Source organism: Ambystoma mexicanum, chromosome 12 (assembly GCF_040938575.1).
Source record: "Ambystoma mexicanum isolate Mex_15411 chromosome 12, UKY_AmexF1_1, whole genome shotgun sequence".
In the NCBI taxonomy this organism is placed as follows: domain Eukaryota; kingdom Metazoa; phylum Chordata; class Amphibia; order Caudata; family Ambystomatidae; genus Ambystoma; species Ambystoma mexicanum.
Window position 1 is genome coordinate 230,647,909 of NC_090936.1, and position 18,939 is coordinate 230,666,847.

The following is an 18,939-nucleotide window of genomic DNA, read 5'->3' on the forward strand; positions in this document are numbered from 1 at the left end:
TGCGCTTTCTTTTTGCATATGTTTAGGCATTTGGCATTGATGGGCCACCTGGTGGGCAAGTAACAATCCCATCAGTGCCAAACACCTAAGCATATGCCAAATACAGGGCGCACCTGGGAGCAAGTCAAAGGAGCAATTGCCATCAAGTGCTGCCAGCAGCCCAGTTCAGGATGCTCTGTGTGACGTGTAATGGGCTTAACTGCAATGTAAACAAGCCCAATTACACGTGCACAGACGGTCCAACAAGAGGACAAAAACTGCGGCAAGCGACCTTCAAATACTATAAGCGACTTTGGGCAAAAACAAGCCGAAAGTTGCTAATAATAAACCATCTGGCAACACTGATAAGGAAGCGCCTGGCCCTTTCCTGCTGACGTGCCCATACGTCACTCCTGACCTTGGGGTTCGTGCTCAGTCTCACCCAGCAGTGGAACGCATTACACACGCCCGCTTCAGCACGCCGGATACCTCTGTAGAATGCCTGTCCCCTGCAGGTATGATGTTGCCCTGCCTGTTACACAGCTTAACCCTGGGGTGTCGCACCATATTAATAATCCGTGGTCCCATTTTCAGACTGAGGCCCTTCCCAGCCCATTCAAGATGAATTACTGCAAAACAATACAAGGTATGTGTCTTTATAATTGCTGTGACACCTTCCCATTGGTTAACACCTCACCAAGGCCCTAACCTTATTTCAACTATGTTGCATACTCCCTTCTAGACTTTGGAATGAACCCCTACACCAAGGAATAATAACTACCTTGGGAAACGCCCCTGCTTTACCCTCCATTAACGGCAAGTGAGTTGCAGCACCACACCCCACTTTATACATTTTTTAACTGGATTTTATCATTCAGATTTAATTTATTTTAATCCCTTTAGTCCTATTTTTCTGAAATCTCACCAGGGGACAATTTGTCCTGAGGAAGCCTATCAATTGAAATCGCTGAAACACTCAGCTGAAGTTCATCTACTGTACATGTGCTTCAAACTTGTTCTTAAACTTGTTAGCGTCGCCCCTGGTTGTTGATTTATGGCCACCTGGGAAAAATCCCCTTTTTCGGGCTGCTGTCATTGCACCTAAAACACCCTTTATTGTAAGACTATCCCACCTCTCTTCTCTAAACACTGGCAGTTGTTGGCATACCAAATATGCCAACATATTTGTTGATAATGCTAATAGATGCTAATAGTTACTGTCATGATAGAATGTTTACTTGAAAATTGAACACATGTTAATAAATTAATGAATCTCTATGTATTTCTAAATATTATAAAATAAGGTATTAAGGAAACCACATATGAGTGAAAATAAATCACTCACAACTTTATGTACCCACTTCTTAGTGTCTTTTGGATTTATGCAGACACCAAATAATTATTCTAAAATTGTATGTATCCACCACCATGATCCAACCATGTTCTCTTTGTTCTTGTGCTCCCCTCCCCTTCTTGTCCCCCCCTTGTGCCTACCTCCTATCTGCTCCCTGTGCGATCCCCCTCCCCTGCTTGGGCTCTCCTCTCCCTCCTCTTTCCTCCCTGCACCTTCTATGGTGCTCTCTGTCTCTCCTATCTTCTCTAACTGCTTTTCTATTGACTATCCTATCCCTCTCACTAAGTCTGGCAGGAAGAAGCTCAAAAGGGACATCCTGGTCCCCAACTCAGGCCTCCTCATCACTGATATATTCACCAGTGCTTCCTCCAGACAGACCGTTACATGCATCCTCTTTGTTGTTCCCTCTCCAGGCATATGCACCACCATATGGTCTCAGCTCTCTGTCCTTTTCCTCTTCTCTCATTAATGGTGGCACCCAGTAGGAGGCCCTCCTGGCCCCCTTCCACTCCTTAATGTCTACTTAAATGGCACAGTCTTGGTCCAAGGCCCTTAGTCCAATCTCCTCCTTTTTGATAGACGCTTCCTGCACCTTATCAACATCCTTTCCTTTCCTGCTATCCCTTCTTACACCCCTCTCTGACTACCCTGCCTTCTCTTCCTTCCTCCTTTGCCCATCCTTGGACACCTACAACACCTCAGCAGTGTGTGTACCTCTGGCCTGTACCCCTCCTCTGAAGTCCTTCAAATGTGGCAACCTGCCCCACATCGCTACTCTCAACACTTGTTCAGCTGTCAAACACTCCTCTGACATCTGCTGTCTCCTTGAAAGGCATGATTTGGATGTACTTGGTCTCACCGAGACTTGGTTCACAGCCAGACGTGTCACATGTTTTGACACTCTCCTTCCTGATGGCTTCAAGATCTTCTTCGTACTGAGAACCAACCGTCCCGGTGGGGGTGTAGCCTTGATTTTCCCGAGTGGATCCCTGCTTCTTTCATTCCAATGCAGGACTACTCCTCCTTTGAATGCCGGGTCTGCAGGCTCTCTATCTCTCCTGGCTTCTCTTTCATTGTGGCCACTGTCTACAGGCCGCCTGGCAAGGATGCCATCTTCCACTCTCAGTGGGCTGACCTTTCCTCCTCCTTCCTTGCCTCTACATCTTTCAATTTCTACTCCTCTGAGACCTGAGCATCCACCTGGACGACACCAGCCATTATTCAGGACTCTTTCACCACCTCTGTGATCCTCTTCCCCGTTCTCCCCCCCCTCACTTCCCCTCTCACTATTCTTCCCTCTGGCATGACTCACTCTGCAGGGCACACCCTGGATGTTCTGATCTCAGACCTCCCCTTCACTAACCCTCTCACCACTCCTCTCTCTTGGAGTGATCACTTTCACCTTTCCTCCCACCTCTCTCTATCTACCCCTCAGGTCAAGCCGACTCCAGCACTGCCACCTACCTTCTCGGTCATCTGACCCATGAAGTGTGGGTCAGTTGAGGCTTTCTCTGCTACTTTCTCTCCTCCTGCACCTTTGGCTGACTCGCACCCTGACACAGCTCTCTCTAACCTTCACCTCTCTATCTCTAACACCCTGGATGTCCTTGTCCAGTCAGGAGGATCTACTTAAAGCCCAAATCCAAGTGCAACTCTTGGTACGATTCTGACCTTGCCACCCTTAAACACATGTGTAGGGCAGCTGAAAGGAAGTAGATGGCATCAGGGGCACCCCCTGACAAATTGGCCTGTTGCCTGCTGCAAAGGCAGTCAGTACAGATTCTCTCTCCTCTCTAAGAAGAGAGCCTACATCCAAGACTGTGTTCCAGTGGCATCTAACAACTCAGCCACACTTTTCAAAATCTGCAAGCAGCTGGCCAATCCTGCTGCAGTCTCTACCTCTCCTGGTCCCTCCCAGGCCCTCTGCATGGTTTTTGCTTCTCATTTCACCACTAAAACTCCTGTCTACCCTCCCTTCCCCTGCCTTCTTTTCCTCCTCCACCACTCATGGCTCGTCTGCGGCTGTCTCTCCTCCTCCTTTCCCTTGTTCACCATTGACAATGTTTTTAGACAAGTCCGATCTATGAATGTCTCATCAAAGTGTAACGCTCACATGACTCCCACGGGGGCGCTGGCCTGGTTCGCGCTGCTGTGACCTCGTCTAAGGTGATGCGCAGGGTTCGGAAGATGGACTGGACCGGGCCCCAGATCTGGCTTGTCTGACTCGCAGAAGTATCCTTCTGTAGGTGAGAATAGGGGGTTAACTGTCTGCGGGGTAATGCAATCGGCCTCCCACTTACCCCTCTCACCCTCCTCAAAACCCTTCTGTGCTTCCCCGTAGAGTCTCACCTTAGGGTCTGGAAGGACGAGCTCTCCATCCTGCTTCTGATGCAGGGGCGCGTTGGTATCCAGTTACGTCACTGGATTTTCGGATGGGTGAGAACCAAACTTGCTTGGCTTCCAGGTAAGTTTTTCTATAAGTGGTTCCCCTTGTGTCCATGCATTAATGTTCTAATGCTAGTGTCTTTTTCCCCATAGGGGCCGGGGTACGGAATGCCGGGGAACAGGCACCGACCCGAGGTGAGCGGTGAAATCCTTGTGGAAATCAGGTAAGTCTTTAATGAGTGTTTTGGTAATGTCTTTTCATTCACTCATTAACGCTGATGTTTTTTTCCCCTTAGGGGCCGGTGTCCGAAAATGCCTGGATGCGGCGCGGACCCGAAATGAAAAGGGAATGACCCAACAGGTAAGTCTTGACATGGAGTTTTAGCTTCCCTTTTCCCTTCTCTCTCTCACCTTTGTTCTTGTCTTATTCTCCCTAGGCGCGGGGACGCGACTGCGAATCCGGATGGTCGCTGCTGAACATGGAGGCGCCCTGTAAAGGTGAGTAGAATGTGGCGCTGCAGCGATCGATGCGATGTGCTTTTAAAAATAAATGTCTTCCTTTTCAGGATTGTCGGCGAAATGTCTCTGGGATGCAGATTTAGCAGGTGAGGCCTTTTCCTTCTTCTGTTCTCTTGTTCCCTTCCTTTGCAGGTGATTCAGGATGCTGGCAGGTGTGGCAGAAGTCAAGATGCAGGAGCAGACACGGTGAGCGTCCAGCTGCTAGATGCAGAACAACGCGAAGCACGTGTGGCTGATCGGGTGTGGTTTAAATAGCCTTGGAAGAAGTTCCTAGAATGTGTCCTTCCTCCAATCAGGTATGTATCCTTCCCCGACCACGCCCGGGTGGTAAATGAGTCCCACAGGTAAAGTAGTTCCTTTCAGGCCTCAAGGAAGCCGGGGTTCTGCAGCATGGTCTGCATCAGGTAAGTGCACCCAAACACTTTCATAATGAGCCTGGCGCCTACGGCGCCAGGACTGACGTTTTCTATGAGCCTGGCGCCATAGGCGCCAAGACGCTGTCCAAAGGGCCCCTATAAGGGGTTGCTGGGACCTTCCCCGGGGACTTGATGTCTGCTTTCGGGGACGCAGAGCCTGAGCCGGCTCCCCGGGAGCGGGCATCGTGACAGCACTCCCCCCCAAGGCCCCTCCCAAGGTTGTTCCCTCCGGGGGTTTTGGTTTGTTTGGGAAGAGTCAGTGGAATTTCCTGACTAATCGAGGTGCATGCACATGGTCACTGGGTTCCCACGACCTCTCCTGAGGTCCGTACCCCTTCCAATCAATTAGGTAGAAAAGCTTTGACCTAAACATTTTTGAATCTAAAATGTTCTTCACTTCGAATTCGGGTTCCCCATCTATTTGAATAGGTTCTGGAGGTTTGAGTAGTTGGGTTCCGGGTACCACTGGTTTCAGAAGTGACACATGAAAAACAGGGTGAATTCGCATATTAGCTGGTAAATCAAGTTTAACCGCTACTGGGTTAATTATTGCCGTAATAGAATAAGGTCCCAGATATTTTGGGTTAAAAGTTCGAGGCCCTTTGAGCGGTAAATGTCTGGTAGCTAACCACACTTGATCCCCAATCTGATATGGAGGTGCTTCACTCCGATGTAGGTCAGCATTCTCCTTGTATTTTCTCTTGGCTTGTTGTAAATGCGTGGTTGCCTCTTTGAAGGCTCAGGTAATGGTAGAATGCAGATGTTCTACTGCGGGCACTCCGAGGTTCTGAGGTGAGTCGAGGTTTGAGGTTCGAGGGTGATGTGCAAACAAGGTATAAAAAGGACTATGGCCAGTTCCAGAGTGTACCGAATTATTATATGCGTATTCGGCTATCCAAAGAATGTCTTTCCAGTTGCTTTCAGATTGCTGTGACATACACCGTAAGTACTGCTCAAGGGTCTGATTTGTCCTCTCGGTCTGACCATCGGTCTGAGGGTGGTGACTGGTCGATAATCTTACGTCGATTTGTGCCATTTGACAACATTTGCGCCAGAAGTGGGAAATGAATTGGCTTCCCCGGTCAGAGATTAGTATAGATGGGAATCCATGTAGCCGAACAATATTTTCGAGGAATTCTTTGGCTAGGACAGAAGCTGAAGGTAAACCTTTCAAAGGAATGAAGTGGGCCATTTTGGAAAACAAATCCACAATTACCAGAATGGTATTGTATCCCGAACAAGGAGGCAAGTCCGTAATAAAATCCATTGATAGGGTGTGCCAGGGTGCTGGCGGTATGTCTAGAGGTTGAAGGAGACCGGCTGGTCTTTTCTTTTGACCTTTATTTTGGGCGCAAACACCACAGGACATCACAAAAGATTTAACATCTTTTCGCCAAGAGGGCCACCAGAATTGTCGTTTCACCTTTTCCATTGTCTTGGCAATAGCGGGGTGACCCTCTATTAATGTATCATGATAACCTGAAATAACTAGTTCGTGTAAATCCTTGTGCGGCAGGAATAAGCGTCCTTGGTAATAAGGTAAACCATTATCTATGGTAAAGTCTGATCCCTTTTGTATCCAATTCTCTAGGACTGTAGGGTCCAGGAGTTGTTTCACTCTGACTTGAATGTCTTCAAGCGTCTGTAACGAAGTCATGCCTAGAATTCTCTGTTCGGGAATTATTGGTACTGGTTCTGAGTTTATATCAGATTCTCCAATTCCAATTCGGGATAAGGCGTCTGCTTTGCCGTTCTTGCAGTCAGGTCGATAGGTAATCACGAAATCAAATTCAGCGAAAAACAAAGCCCATCGGAGCTGCCGTGATGACTGAGCCTTGGCGTTTTTCAAATACTGTAAATTCCGGTGATCGGTGATCACGTGATGGTATGTCGAGCGCCAAGCAGGTAATGCCGCCAGGCTTTAAAAGCGGACTTTATGGCTAACAGTTCTTTGTCAGTGATTGCGTAATTAATCTCTGGTGCCGAGAATTTTCTGGACCAAAATGCTACGGGATGCAGTTGGTTGGTTTCAGGATCTCTTTGAGACAGAACTGCTCCCATGGCTAGGCTGGATGCGTCAGTTTCGACGACATACGGGAGATCTGGACCTGGGTGTTTCAATATAGGTGCGGAGGTAAACTTAGCTTTTAAATCCTGGAAGGCCTGCTCGGCTTCTTCAGACCATTCAAAACGTTTATTTTTCCTCAAGAGTGCAGTAATGGGTTGTACTATGCGTGAAAATTAAGGGATAAACCTGCGATAGAAATTGGCAAAGCCGAGCATGCTTTGAACCCCTTTTACAGAGCTAGGTGATGGCCATTTGAGGATGGCATCCACTTTTCTTGAGTCCATTCGGACTCCTTTGGGTGTCAGGATGAAACCGAGAAACTCAACTTCTGTGGTATGGAAAACACATTTCTCCAGTTTAGCAAATAGTTTGTGTTGGCGCAGTTTTTCCAGAACTGCCCTAACGTGTTTTCTGTGATCAGATTGCGAAGAGGAGTACACTAGAATGTCATCGATATAGACGACAACACAAACATCGATGAGTTCCCGAAGGACATCATTCATGAAGAATTGGAAGGCAGCAGGCGTATTGCACAACCCGAAAGGCATCACCTGGTATTCGAATAATCCATATTTTGTACGGAAGGCTGTTTTCCATTCGTCGCCTTCTTTTAATCGCACCAGATGATATGCCCCCCGGAGATCTAACTTGGTGTATATGCAAGCGTCCTTCACCTGGTCAAGGAGTTCAGGAATCAGAGGCAGAGGATAACGGTTTTTAACCGTTATCTGGTTCAATGCGCGGTAATCGATACAAGTTCTAAGGTCGCCTTCTTTTTTAGGCACGAAGAACAAAGCCGAGGATGCCGGGGACTTTGACGGGCGAATAAAACCATTGGCGAGGTATTGATCCAAATATTGTCTCAAATGCAGGTTCTCAGGTTCGGTAAGTGCATAAATCCTGCTACAAGGGGGTTGTGCACCGGGCACCAGATCGATTTGGCAATCGTACGATCGGTGAGGAGGTAACGTGTTGGCCTGTTCCTTTTGGAAGACGTCCTGAAAGTCCTGGTATTCCGGAGGTAATTGCATGGAGGCAGAGGTTACAGATGCTAGATTAATCTTCAGGTTTTCTGGGTAGCAGGTTTGTGCACAATCCGGGAAGGTTATTCTCTTAGCTCGCCAATCAATTCGAGGATTATGTGTCTCTAACTAAGGAATTTCAAGAATAACCTGAAACTGTGGAGCCTTGATTACATCAAACACAACTGCCTCCCGATGGCCGTCAGGACCAATAAGAGTCACCTCAGTAGTGGAATGTGTTACCGGTCCAGAGGCAATTTCAGTTCCATCGACTGTGGTGATGACATCTTTGCTGGTTTTAGGACAGAGAGGGAGGTTAATCCTAGAGACCAATTCACGATCCACATAGTTTCCAATAGCCCCACTATCGATGTATGCCTTTATTGCATGCAACCGCTTAGGCTTTTCTGGATCTACGAGAACCATTGGCACAATGAAATGCGAGGTCTGAGAGTTAGTTTTCAAGCTCGGCAAGCGGATCCCTACGCTTGTCGGGCTGAGTCGTTTCCCGAAACAGAGTCTTCATGGTTTTTATCAGCGGCTCCTACCGCTTTTCGGGGCGGTTTTGCCGGGCAATCTCGTAGAAAGTGTCCAGAGTTCCCACAATAAAGACATAATTTTAACTGCTGCCTCCTTTCACGTTCCTTTTGAGTTAAGGGTTCTTTAACCCCTCCAATTTGCATAGGCTCAGAGACATCAACTCCCTTGGGGTTAGCGTGGGTCTTGACCAACACCCGGGTCTCAAACCTGGACCGATCTGTTTTTCTGTTTTGAAGTCTGTGATCCAATTGGACCACTAAGTCTATATTTTCTGTGCATTCTTGGGGCGGATTTACAACTTGGGCCAAGACATCTTTAAGTTCTCCGCGTAGACCTCGATAAAATAACGTGACTCTTTTATCCTCTGGCCATCCCGTTTCCACAATTAGTCTATTAAAGGTTGCAATATAGGATAGGAGGTCCTGATTGCCCTGTCGCAGGGATAGAAGTTCGTCATCCAGAGCCTGCCCCTGAGAGTGTCGAGCAAATAACCTTTCCATGCTTGCTTGAAATCCTTGAAAATCACAGAGAATCGGGTCATCTTGAGTAACCAGTGGAACTGACCAATCGGCAGCGCAGCCGCTGAGATATGACAATACAAAGGCTACTTTGGTCTGATCATTAGGGAAGGCCCCAGGTCTGCATAGGAAGTGCAAACGACACTGATTCATGAATACGGCGAATCGTTTGGGGTCCCCAGCAAAGCGTTCAGGTGGGGCCAGCGGCATGTTTCCAGGTAGATTAATCTGCACAGGGTTACTGGGAACCACAGGAGCGGGGTTCCCTCCAGAACAGGGTAGAGGAGTTTGTCCAGCTTGACCTTGCAAAAGCTGTCTGGCCAGGTCATCAGTTCTTTCTTTTGATATTATTAATTCCCTCTTGAGGTCATTAGTCTCTTGACGAGCGGCATGTACTTCGGGCCGTAATTCCCCCAGTAATTGGGCCAACTGATTAGTCTCAGAAGTTTCCATAGCGCCTGGGTGGGAATTTGTAGGAAGGCTTCGCGTTCTTTAACGCTCACCTGACTCCCACGGGGGCGCTGGCCTGGTTCGCGCTGCTGTGACCTCGTCTAAGGTGATTCGCAGGGTTCGGAAGTGGACTGGACCGGGCCCCAGATCTGGCTTGTCTGACTCGCAGAAGTATCCTTCTGTAGGTGAGAATAGGGGGTTAACTGTCTGCGGGGTAATGCAATCGGCCTCCCACTTACCCCTCTCACCCTCCTCAAAACCCTTCTGTGCTTCCCCGTAGCGTCTCACCTTAGGGTCTGGAAGGACGAGCTCTCCATCCTGCTTCTGATGCAGGGGCGCGTTGGTATCCAGTTACGTCACTGGATTTTCGGATGGGTGAGAACCAAACTTGCTTGGCTTCCAGGTACGTTTTTCTATAAGTGGTTCCCCTTGTGTCCATGCATTAATGTTCTAATGCTAGTGTCTTTTTCCCCATAGGGGCCGGGGTACGGAATGCCGGGGAACAGGCACCGACCCGAGGTGAGCGGTGAAATCCTTGTGGAAATCAGGTAAGTCTTTAATGAGTGTTTTGGTAATGTCTTTTCATTCACTCATTAACGCTGATGTCTTTTTCCCCTTACGGGCCGGGGTCCGAAAATGCCTGGATGCGGCGCGGACCCGAAATGAAAAGGGAATGACCCAACAGGTAAGTCTTGACATGGAGTTTTAGCTTCCCTTTTCCCTTCTTTCTCTCACCTTTGTTCTTGTCTTATTCTCCCTAGGCGCGGGGGCGCGACTGCGAATGCGGATGGTCGCTGCTGAACATGGAGGCGCCCTGTAAAGGTGAGTAGAATGTGGCGCTGCAGCGATCGATGCGATGTGCTTTTAAAAATAAATGTCTTCCTTTTCAGGATTGTCGGGGAAATGTCTCTGGGATGCAGATTTAGCAGGTGAGGCCTTTTCCTTCTTCTGTTCTCTTGTTCCCTTCCTTTGCAGGTGATTCAGGATGCTGGCAGGTGTGGCAGAAGTCAAGATGCAGGAGCAGACACGGTGAGCGTCCAGCTGCTAGATGCAGAACAACGCGAAGCACGTGTGGCTGATCGGGTGTGGTTTAAATAGCCTTGGAAGAAGTTCCTAGAATGTGTCCTTCCTCCAATCAGGTATGTATCCTTCCCCGACCACGCCCGGGTGGTAAATGAGTCCCACAGGTAAAGTAGTTCCTTTCAGGCCTCAAGGAGGCCGGGGTTCTGCAGCATGGTCTGCATCAGGTAAGTGCACCCAAACACTTTCATAATGAGCCTGGCGCCTATGGCGCCAGGACTGACGTTTTCTATGAGCCTGGCGCCATAGGCGCCAGGACGCTGTCCAAAGGGCCCCTATAAGGGGTTGCTGGGACCTTCCCCGGGGACTTGATGTCTGCTTTCGGGGACGCAGGGCCTGAGCCGGCTCCCCGGGAGCGGGCATCGTGACACAAAGAAGGTTCTCCCCTGCTCATTAAGAACCATCAAGGACCACATTGACACCCTTGCTCCAGCCTGGGCCGATTTCTGCAATCACTCCTTTGCCAATTAAACTTCCCCTCCCCCTTAAGCACTCCCTTGTGCACCCCCTTCTAAAGAAGCCTTTTGCCGATCCTTCCTCTCCAGCTAACTATCACTTGATCGCATCACTCCTTTCCTGGGCAAACTCCTGGAAAAGTTGCCCATCTCCCAGCGTAATCTGCATACTAAATGTGCTGGTTGTCTCCACGAGCACCAGTCTGGCTTCAGGACTGCTAGAAGCACAGAGTGCACTCTCCTGTACACCTGTGAAGACCTGCTCTCCAATCTTGACCCTAATATTCCTTCTGTCTTCATTCTCCTCGATCTATCCTCCGTTTTTGACACACTCAACCATGCCATCCTGCTCAATCGCCTCAGTGAAAACCGGGGAATCACTGATCAGGCCCTGGCCTGGTTTGACCTTTCTCACAGACCGACCCCCTCAGGTCCAACTTGGGTCTTTTCTCTCTCTCTCTCTCTCTCTCTCTCTCTCTCTCTCTCTCTCTCTCTCTCTCTCTCTCTCTCTCTCTCTCTCTCTCTCTCTCTCTCTCTCTCTCTCTCTCTCTCTCTCTCTCTCTCTCTCTCTCTCTCTCTCTCTCTCTCTCTCTCTCTCTCTCTCTCTCTCTCTCTCTCTCTCTCTCTCTCTCTCTCGTGTTCCCCAGGGGTCTAACCTCTATTTCTGGCTTTACAACCACTACCTGGGACCTCTTGCCTACTGCATCGCTACTTTATGCCCCAATTGTCAGTGTTATGTGGATGACACACAGCTCTCTTTCAGGCTCCCCTCAGCCACCTCTGCTCCTTCTCTCATATCAGACTGTCTGGCATCAATTCAAGAATGGTGTGCCACCAATGATGTCTGCCTTAATGCCAGTAATACTGAGATCTTCCTCATTGGGCACCTGCTCCCTCCTTTCCGCTCTCTCTCTCTGGCCGCCCACTCTGGGCCCTCTTCCTGCTCCTTCCTGTGAGTCTAAGAATCTTGGTGTCATCTTCGAACTCCACCCTTTCCTTCTCCCCTCACATCTCTGACGTCTCCAAGAAGTCTAACTACCATCTGCACCTCCTCAGAGGTATTCTTCCTTTTCTCACTTTCCCTCAGAAGCTCACTGTCTCCAGAGCTCTGGTCCTCTTTAGGCTGGACTACTGCAACAGCCTCTTTCTAAATCTGCCTGCCTCTACTCTTCAATCTTTACAACTTATTCAAAACATGACTGCGAGACTTGTCCTTGCCGTCAAGCCTGTATCGCATCTCTCCAGCTCTGAAAACTCTTCAATAGCACCCTGTGGCTGCATGATCAGGTTCAAGACCCCCGGCATTGTCCCCAAGGCTTTCTGTGGCCTGGGACCACTCTACCTCCAACTTTCTCTTTCAAAACATCTTCCTTCTCAAGCTCTCCGCTCATCCACCTCCAACTGTCTGAGGGTCAGATGCTCCTCCAAACAGAGTGTTGTGGGCAGATCTAGATCCTCAGCTGGGCCCTCCCTCTGGAACAGCCTCCCTGCCTCTCTCAAACTTGAGCAAAACCACCTCTGGTTCCGGAAGCAACTCAACCTCCACTTTCTCTGACCCTCTCCATTACTGATTTCCCGGACTGCTCAGTGCAGTGGCCACCTGGCTACCCTCTGAACTCTGACCCAGGCTCCTGCATGTCCAGTTGCCCCTGTACTGCCTCCGGGCTCCCCAAGCATTTAAGGGTCTGTACCTGCAACCCTACAGTTGCTAGATGAATGACACAAGGCCTCGTAAGATAGCTGTTTTGTCCTCCCTTTGTTTTCCCCCTTCTTGTCCTGTCACGCCTGGAAACACTTGTGTACAGACACGTTATAATTGCCATATCATATCAATAATTTCTTGTAGTATTTGTTTTACTTTTCCTTTCACCATGTTTTTTATTTCTAACATAATCCACACCTCATATTTTGTTTGCTCCTAGTTCTGGCCTTTTGAGCAATTTCTCTGTGTTGATGTGTGTGCAACACGCTTCAGTTGGTTATTTGCATTACACCATACAATCCACAGTTCAACCTTCGAAGAATAAGAGCAAAAATACCTATAGATCCAATGTAAGCAGTATTTGTGTAAGGCATAACAATTTTACTTTATGAATTCCGTCTCTCCCACTTCCCTGCCTTTTGTTCCCCACAGCATTAACCTCTTATGCGTTCTACTCTTGGATTAGCCCATCTTCCAAATTTTAACATCCCAGAATTATCATTCCTTAATTTACCAATGGCACAATAAGTTGGCCCAAGCATGAGGTTGAGCCTTCCCACATCCAATACTACTCAAACTCGATCCTTTATTACTCCATTACTGTTTTTGAAATCCAATGTGTATATTAATACAATACGCACTTGTTTGTGTCGCCATTCTCTAAAAGATAGTCTGTATAGTGGACTAGCACGTATCCATACTAATGCATAGCATTTCCCCCAACCAGACTCCCTCCCTGCATCTGGGAACTCACTCCGCACTCCCCCCCATCTTACTTCACCCTTGCTCATGCTCCAACAGGGGCAGAATAAACCCCAGGTAAGGATTCTGCCTTTTGAAACTACTGCAGTGATGATTTGGTGCAATACAAAGGCATAGTAACATAACATAACAAACAATCTAGACATGAGAGTCTTTGTTGTCATGCATGGAAGGGGTGAACAATGGACAACAGGCTGTTCCCCTTCAAGATACATTCGGAGTACAGGTGGGTATGCTGCGAGTATGCGTGTACACGTGTGTCCCACGATGTACGACCATGTGCATTGTTAGCCCTTGCATGAACATATACCTGTATGTTTTGCAGGGCCACCATCAGTCTCGTGCACAGGGCAGGGATGTCATCACATGTCTATCCTTTGGCACCTCTACATCTGATATAAGCAGACTTATTTACTAGCATGTCTCCATGCATGTGTCTCGTTGCAAGTTGTGGGGAGGGATGGGGTCTCATGTCCCATTTTGGCTTCGGACACTGCTTTCCCTCTCCCTGTCCCTAGATACATTGCTGCAGTCTGACACCGTTGGAGAATATCTGTCCAAGAAGATGGATTTTTCTGAGAAGTGACAGCCATTCAACGGCTCCCTGTTGATCATGTACAGTGACATTCCGGGGAATTTTTGACCACATGCTGTGCTATGCATGGTGTCCAACACACGTGTGCTACCTGTGTGATGCAATGTGTGTGATTTGTAATAAAGTGTACAGTCACCCCTGGCGCCATGGACATGTCTGCGGGTCGTACATGAATTGTGTTGCTCATGCGGATACTCTTGCGCAAGCGCGGCTACTTGCTGCTTCTCTAATGTGCACGCTGAGTAGCTATGCAGGGGTGGTGGGTGCATGCAGGTTTGTGGGGAGATGTGCCATTCCATGGGGTCCATATTTAACTTGAGGGTGCACTTATACTATTAGGATATTCGGGCAAAGTACTACTATTGTAATAAGGGGGGGGTTCTAATAGATAGTTTGATATCATTTTTTCTCTATTGTTTCAACATTCTTGCGTGGAATATCAAATCTGCATTCCTAAAAGATAGCAATGAAACCAAAGATATACAACATAAGTCATGTTTAGTTGGTTTTGTGAGGTTTCTTTTTAAAGTACCCTGTGTTCTTTATTTATCTATATGTTCTTCACAACCAAAGTTCTGTAAACTTCATGAGTCTAATAACTGTTACTCCTTAATTCTCTTTTTTTAAACATTTTATTTTGGCATAAAACGAATTATACACATATTCAAACAAAAATATATATATTCAAACAAGCATAGATGCATCTGTTGTGAGAAAGCTGTCTGAACAACGAATCACGGTACAAAATAACATTCACAGACATATCATGAACCCAAGTAAAGTGACAAATAATAGGTTCAGTTCAGTGAATTATCAAAACCTAATTCAATCGGACAGCTACCTTTGTAGTGCATGTGTGCCATTGGCGTCTACATAAAAAACATAGATTCGGTATCTATGTGGTACTACCTGAGGAGTGCTTTGTTTCCTCTATTGAGCCGGATATAATTGTGTGGATCAATACGTTTTTTCAGGTAGTTTAGGGTTAGGTTATGGTCTATTGCCTGGACTGCTTTTTCTCAAATAGCAATCCTCTGGTCGACGTTGCTACTAATTAGCATAAAATATTTAAAAAAGCATGGCCAAGTAGCTTGGGTGTTGGTCTTGGCTTTAGATGTTTCGGCAGGGGTTGTCCATTTATGCTGCCTTCTTCTGGACTGGCTTCGGAGCCCATAAAGTAGAAAAGGAGCACTCTAAATTAGATGTGGGGTTAGTATGCAACAAATGCATACATTCACTAATTATTTAAAAACCAAAGGGAACATAGGGGAAATACATATAAATAGAGTTGTACTTATAAAGGAACAGGCTCTGTATAGGCCTCGGGTACACTGACCCTGAGCTGGACACTCAGACTTGTCGTGGTGGGTTGCCGTCAGGGGGGGACACAGCTGGAGTGAGTCTCTCAGTTCCTATGTGTGGTTCCTAGGATCTGGCAAAAAGCAAAGTGGCCCAGTATTAGGTGCTTTGGCCCAAAGAGTGGGTCCATACTAGGTTTGCATTGATGTGAGTAATTTTGTATACTATTCAGAAACACTCGATTGGTTTGATAACGCGCATGCATCTGGGGCTAATGAAGAGAGGCACGCTCTCTGTGCTGAACAGTTCATATGAAGACTGACATACAGTAGGTCCAGTCTATGGCTTTGTGCTTCCATGAGAGATAAGGGTCAAGAGAAGATTACTTAATTGTAAACCGTGCCTTCGAGGGAAGGTGTAATAAGGGACTGATTCCCAAGTTGTCCATGGGAAATGCCATGGGGGGTGGGGATCACTTACCTAGTGTAAATTGGCCGTTGCTTCAGTGTTTGTGGCTGTCAGGGCCTTGATGTGGTGCCGGGGAGGTTGTCTCGCTAACCACGCAAACATGCATGCGCATATTGTTGTTTGAGTGATGTGGATTACCCAATGTTGCTTAGGTAACCTTGTCAATAGAGTCGTGTGCCCATGCGTGTCCTGTTGTCTTAGCTGGCCATGAGGCGCCTGGTGCTTGAGGGGCCATATGTGTAAAGATAGAGCCCTGTCTGATGCTTAAGTGAATGTATCATGCCTGTATGGATGGTCGGAGTCTGTATCTCCAGTATGTATCTCCATTTCTACATCTTGGTGTGTGCGTGTACTATTATATATTTCCAGATCAATACTTTGCACATGCATGTGGATCCTCGCAGCTAGGCAAAGGATGAAATGAAATAAACTGAAGTAAAACTGTGTTGTGAGCCACAAGCATTCGTGTTTCATGGGGCACTGGGAAATGTATTGATTTCATCCAATGCCAAAGATGTGCCGATGGGCACTCACAGATGCACTTAGTTAAATAAATGTCTGGTGTCACACATTCATAAAGATGTCCCTGAAACATTGTGACCTAGTGGACTTGTTAATGCTGCAGGAAGTTAATTGGCGGCAGGGCAGAGCTGTGTATTATTGTGAACTGGCAGAGTAGACAAATCGGTCATATTCCTGCCCTAGGGGCTGTACATTGTTTAGGCAATGAAATCAGGCATGTGTGAGGCTCAGATTCAAAGGTCTGTATTCCTGAAAGCTTTGGAGGGAAGATTGTTATGTTTCAAATGTTGAAGGTGTCATCTCGTTCAGGCCGTGCTTGTGGGATTGTAATTTGTAGATCCACCACTCCTCCTTGTACGTTAGTTTGTTTTTGATGCTGGTATTGTGGCGTACTGTATCCATTGTACTGTACTCTTTTTATACAGTGAAAGAAGGCCTACGTTGTGCATTAAGATTTTCTCCGAAGGCTGTTATTACAGCACTTAAATTGGTAAGCATAATGACCTGACATGTTATCACATTTAAGACTTGACATATAATTATGGTTTTATACGATCCAACATTATCTATATTCCTTTAGACAGTGATAGAAGACCCACGTTGCACATTAGAAGTTACTCCTAAGGGGGGAGTCACACTATTTTCAAATTGGACTTGAATGAAATCTCATAGCACTGCAGGTTAGTTTCTATTCTAATCACTGTTTTTATAAAGAGATTACACATTGCCCTAGCAATAGACTGAGTAATTTAACTATAATGAGTTTTTCTTTTTTCTTTCAATTGGTGTTGAATTTGAATTGTGGCTCCGGTATTCCACAACACGTACGTATTAACATCATGTAACACCTATGTTGTCTCCTACGGATGATGTTAACATGCACAAAATGGACACTGATGCTATACGTTTATACATTGATGATTACTATTGATTGTTATAACCTCTGGTATGGAATATGAGCTAATTGCAAATCTAATGGTTGTTTATATTTTGCTAATTGGGTATTTAGACAATGAATTTCAATTGTCTGAACTAATATAGGAATTAATAGGCCCTACGTGGATTTTGGAAGTGCAGCCCACACCATTGGCTTCATGGCCAAGGTCTTTCTTTCCACAGTTCTTGGTGTGCTTGGCACAGAGGCACCTTTACACTGGGTTACCTTTTACAATGGGCTTTCACCCCACACAGAGATAACAATTTCCAGACAAAGAATGCACAGATTTGAACTATTGCAGTGCCCACTCACCGCTTCACTGTCTTATTATTTTCACATCCATGTATATTTGAGTGGATGCACACCAGCAATGTCTTATGAGGAGATTGACCATTTAACAGACAATCGAGCGACCACACTCGGCTTTACAGCCGAAGAAGCGAATGCAATCCTAGGACTGATTAAAGAAAGAACTCATTCAATTCAGAACATACATCTACAAATTAAAATGAAGCAATTGGAATACGTAAATAGGAAAGCAATCAATAGAAAACTTCATGCAGTAACATTGGGCAGATACTTCAAAGCTCAGTGGATGCCAAGCAACACGTTGCAAAGAAAGTAAAGATTTTGTGGCAATGTGGGAGCATTGATACTGTTAACCATCCAAGAGTTGTCCAGCAACATCGATCAATTAGACAAAGAAATTGAATCATTATCCAAAAAAATCACCGAACTAACGTATGCCGGAACCTTTACTGATATCTTAGCCAACATCAACATCTGACTAGAGAGCTACAAATCTGATCTAGAAGCACGTGATCTAGGGACACATATGATAATTCGAATAATGAAGTCTACACGTGGGCTCACAAATATCAGTTCCAAGGCCCCAGACCTAACAAAACATCAATGGACAACAGCAGTTCCGAATCAGACACTAAGGAACCAACCAATAATCCAATAGCTAACAGTCAAATAGCAAGTACCTCAGGTATAACAACAAGAAAAACAACTGCCTCCACGAATGCAACATCAAGTAATCCTGCTTCTTTTTTAGAACACAACCAACAAGAAAAGGGACGACTAGGGAGGCAAGGAAAAAAACCAAGGAATGCTAAATCGGTTCCATATGCAGCAGAATTAGTTGTAAATCTATCTAAGAACGAACTGTCAAGTTGTGTGGTTAAAACATCGGAAAAAGGCTTGAAGTTTGTACCTACCTTTAGCACCAGCAAATTCAACACACTGGTAGAATTACATAAATTTATATCTAAGCTTAAACTCAAAGTTTTTTTCTCAGAACTTCCACCCTCAACCCAATCTATAAATCAGGACAGCAAATACATCGAATTTAAAGTAAAATGTATGTTTTCAGCTCCAATTAGTGTATCTATAGAACTATTTCACAAAATGGTACTGGCAGATTTGAACAAAATTCAATTTACAAAACCTAAATACCATAATTTAAACAGAGGCAATCTCTCGCAAATTAAAACTTTATTTGCAGATACAAGTATCGCTATCAGGCCAGCCGATAAGGGAGGAACCATTGTGATCATGGGCACTGAAGAATATAATCAAGAGTGCATGAGGCACATATCAGACACAAAAACATATGCAAAATTGTACAAGGACCTGACAATAGAAATTAAACCAGATCTAGAATATATGCTCAAATTAGCCGAAAAAAGAGAATGGATGAACAGCAAAACTAAAGCCTTTTTGCTTACAAATTACCAGAAGATGCCTCATCTATACATACTGCCCAAGATACACAAAAGACTACAAAATCCCCCCGGGAGACCCATCGTAGCGGCAACAGGAAGTTTACTGTAACCCCTTGGTACCTACATTGATTCATTTTT